The 4,207-nt window shown below is 43.6% G+C and overlaps 1 non-coding gene across 1 annotated transcript; it reads right to left on the bottom strand.

The window, feature by feature from the left end:
- Window positions 1-2,747: 2,747 nt before the first annotated feature.
- LOC121154518 lies at window positions 2,748-2,854 on the bottom strand. Its single transcript, XR_005883540.1, has one exon. It is a non-coding gene; the product is annotated as a U6 spliceosomal RNA (small nuclear RNA).
- Between the last annotated feature and the right edge of the window lie 1,353 nt (window positions 2,855-4,207).

Below are 4,207 nucleotides of genomic sequence, written 5' to 3'. Positions count from 1 at the left end.
TTCTTACCTAAGTTCTTTATAAATAGCGTGTCTCAGAACTTGTGAGACACCATTTCTTTTGACTGTGAAATAGTAAAAACAATTGGCAAGAAAGATCACATGAGATTTCTGAGTGGGGAAAAAAAATACACCCCACGTTCAGGTTCAGTTTAGAGGTTTGGGGAACCTTGCTTGTGTCGATTGTATTCTTGCTGAATCTGTAGGAAATTGTCATCGTTTCTGAACCAAGCAATTGGAGCAAATGGATTTCTCTTTGGAGTTGGCAAAAGGCCTGGCCACCACTGTAGCGTAATTAGACGTGGTTGGGGACAAGTTGTCGGGGATAAAGGCAGTAAAGGGGAACTACGACAAGAGGGCAAGTGCTTTAAGGATGGCTACTCAGAAGTAGCAGCTCAGACACTTGCAGAAAGAGTTGTTGGAGAGCTTCACAAGGTGAGCTGACAGGAGAAAAGGCTGTCTTAACACATGATGAAACGCGAACTGGAAATCTCACACAGTTGCGTGATTCCATGAAAATGCAACACTTGGAGAGAGAATGCTGTGTCTTTGTGTTCCAAGAAAGACCTCAGTATGGTCAGCCAAGCACTGATGGGAATGAATGTTGTTTGTGGATCACTCTCCTGTCCCTGTGCTTGGTGGCAGAAAGAAAACAAGTAGGCCTGAGTCCTTGATTATAGAGGAGCTAAGATGGGAGCTTCCTTTTTCGGCATTTGTTTGTGCAAACCATCAACTGTTAATGAATTAAAACAAAGAAAAGGAAATGTACACATGGTGGGACACTCAGTGGAAGGTGTTGGAAATACGAGAAAGGGCTATTTATTGGTAGTTCTGTGGCTGAGGGAAGTTTAGAAGGAGGTTTGCAACATTCAATACAGATGGAATCAGTAAAGCAGTTTTGGGGGTGGGGTTCCATGGGTCTCCTCATGCTGAAGGGCTGCGCCCAGGAAGATACTTTTCTTCTCTAATGTCTCTGTGGCCAAAAGATCACTGGCTTTGAGAATTGCGACACTGTCTGACTGCTTGCTCAGGGAGCAGGGATCACAGGGTTGGTTAATCAAGCACAGGGTGACTCTTTTGTGTACCTATTAAACTATTGGACCTTTAAGCTTTGTATCTAAGCTTTGTGTTTTATCACTAGATAAACCTACTTTTTGTTAACATGTCATCCATATACAAGTAAAACCATCAGGATACCTAACATGAGGAGTCAGATGTGCTAAATGGTAGTTGGGGTTTCTGGTCCCTGGTGAAGTTATTTTTTGAAAGTCTAGGCTTTCTCCCCAGTTTTTACCCTTCCAAGGACACATTCTCTCTAGCTTTGTCCCTCAGTCCCCTTGAGGGAGAGCAGAGGGACAAAATGTGAGTATCCGTTCCCATCACTTAGCATTGTTATCATGACAGAAGTAAGGAGACAGGGCCCATCCCGTCCCCATCTCTGAACGATTACCAAAGAGGTGCTAACCTGATTTTTCAGCTTGTCATCAGAATAGGAGCAGGAAGCCACTAGTCACAGCCTTCTGATGTCCTGTTTGTTGTGAACAAGGTGCTCGACCTCGCTGCCCCTTGTGAATAAGTGCCCCCCCCCCATTTTATTTTCTACTCTCTGTCCCCCTGCCTGAGATGGAACCTAAAAGGCAGCATTTCCACCATGTTCTTTCTCCCCTTGTAGCCCCCTCCTGTCACCCCGGCAGGAGACCTCTCTCACTCTTAAATAAATCTCTTTGCACACTGGAATTGTCGGCATGGAAAGTCTTTCCTGTGAGACGAGAAATGAGGGTGCCGTCACTTTTCGTGTTGAATTCTCAACAACAGTTAGACTGGATGTGCGTTTGGAGCAAGGAGGTTGGGGGGCAGGGAAGATATGTGAAAGTGATGATTCCTAGAAAGATGTAACTGAATTCCCGTTACGTGGCAACGTTGAAGGGCAAGAAAGAGCTCTTCTGCATTAATAACTCCTAAATCAAACACAAGAGCAGGGCAAGCTCCAGCTCCTCCGTGGTTCTGTTGTGGCTGTTGTCTTGCTGTGGAAGACAGGAATTAGTCCATTTACAGTGATAAACTGCAAAGCAAGGGGCGCTCTTATGTTCAACCGAACTCTCTCCAAAGCCTGCTAGATGGACCAAATTAACAACTTAGCTCACTGCTCTGTAGGAGGAGGGGATGGCAGAGGCTGTGATCTTTTCTCTCTGAGGTTCCAGAAATGAGCAGTTTGCCTCTTGGAAACGGTGCCAAGGAATAAAAATATTGCTTGCATTAAAAATTTCAGACTCTGGAATTTTTCACAGTATGGAAGATTAAATAGAGGTTGAAAAGTTAAAAGACTGGTGCCAGGTTTTCTGTGACTCTTGTTCTCTAAAACTTACCTCAGGTAACACTTTGTGTTACGCTTGAAACAGACACTTGGGGATTTTATTTAAATGCCTCAAAATAGCAAAGGCACATTTCCATCAGCTTCTAGAAGGGCCGAAACAGGCGACATCCCGGTGTTTCTCTGTGATCTGTGCACGGAGGGTTGCAGATAGTACCTGTGCATTCACTTCTAATAAGAGCTGTCCGCATTTCATCTGCTGGACCTAAGAGAGCGGGACTTCTAAGATGCTCTTTACTAAATGTTGTCAAACAGTACTTTTTCTTTCTCTTTTGGTGAGAACAGTGCTAATTTTTTCTCTTTTGGAATTATTGCCCTCTAAACAAGGCAGAAAGTTCTTGGTCAGCATTTGAGATCACTTTCCATGTAGTGAAATTCTGTCTATTCAAGGGATTTCCTGGCATTATTCGTCATCCTTGCGCAGGGGCAATGCTAATCTTCTCTGTATCATTCTAATTTTAGTATATGGGCTGCCAAAGCGAGCACCTGCCATAATTCAAAAAGAAAATGGAGGGTACCACACAGTAGGCTATTGGCTAAAGTCCTCACTTTGTATGCGCTGGAATCTCATATGTGCCAGTTCGTGTCCCAGCAGTCCTGCTTCCCATCCTGCTCCCTGCTCATGGCCTGGGAAAGCAGTCGAGGATGGCCCAAAGCTTTGGGACCCTGCACACCCGCATGGAAGACCTGAAGAGGCTCCCGGCTCCTGGCTTCGGATCAGCACAGTTCCAGCCATTGCAGCCACTTCGGGAGTGAATCAGTGGAGAGTAGAGCTTTTCTGTCTCTCCTCCTCTCTGTATATCTGATTTTGTAATAAAAATAAATAAATCTTTAAAAGAAAGTTTGTCACCTAGTATGGATTTCAGGTCTGTCATTTACTTACTGTGCGCCTTAGGAAAAACATGTCAGTTTCTACAAGCTGCAGGTGATATTCATGTTTTTGTTTTTGTCCTAGTTTTCCAACCAGGAATTATGTGTCTCCGAGGAATATATCTTCCAACTCTTTTTGATGGCCCTAAAATTCTTTGTCTCTCACTCCAATTCTGAGTCTTTTGAGAACTACAACCACTTACACTTTGATATATATATATATACATACATACATATATATAAATAAACTTCCTCCTGGTCCCATCTCTTTTCCTCCAGAAAATAATCTCTGAAGAAAGGAAGGTGTGTGTGGGGGAATGGATGTAATTTCTGTTATTTCTTTATAATTGTGCATGTTCATGAGAAAAACAGCATTAAAAGTTTCATTCTGATGGGTCAGTGCTGTGGTGATGCTTGTGATATGAATATCCTATATTGGAGTTGGGTCCAAATCCCAGTTGCTTCCAATCCCGCTGCCTGTTGACGTGCCTGGGAAGCAGCAGAATATGGCCCAAGGACTTGGGCCCCAGAAACCTGTATGGGAGGCCCAGATGGAGTTCAAGTTTGCTGGCATTAGCCTGGCCCTGCTCTGACTACTCTTGGCTGGTGCAGCCATTTGTGGGGCTCACCAGCAGATTGAAGATCTCTCTCTCTCTCACTCTGCTTTTCAAAAATATGATTTTAAGACTCTTGCTTTGATGTAAAAAGTTTGAAATCCATGTATAATTATGTTCACAGTACAGTTTCTGAAGTCCCTTCACACATAGACAGGTACGTATGCCTGTGCATACCTGTGTGATTTTCAGGGAGCTTGATTTGAGGATAGCCCCTGTGAGGTACTCTGTCAGCAGTATGTACTTAGGATATGTTTGTGAAGGAAAGGTCTTCTGATTTTTTTTTTTCAGAAATGCCAGGAATGTAGGTGTTATCATGTGAAGCTTAATCTCATATTCTCTAAATCTCATAACC

Source organism: Ochotona curzoniae, unplaced genomic scaffold, assembly GCF_017591425.1.
Source record: "Ochotona curzoniae isolate NIBS_2020 unplaced genomic scaffold, NIBS_Ocur_1.0 contig_1, whole genome shotgun sequence".
NCBI lineage: Eukaryota > Metazoa > Chordata > Mammalia > Lagomorpha > Ochotonidae > Ochotona > Ochotona curzoniae.
This window is presented reverse-complemented; position numbering and strand designations above follow the sequence as displayed.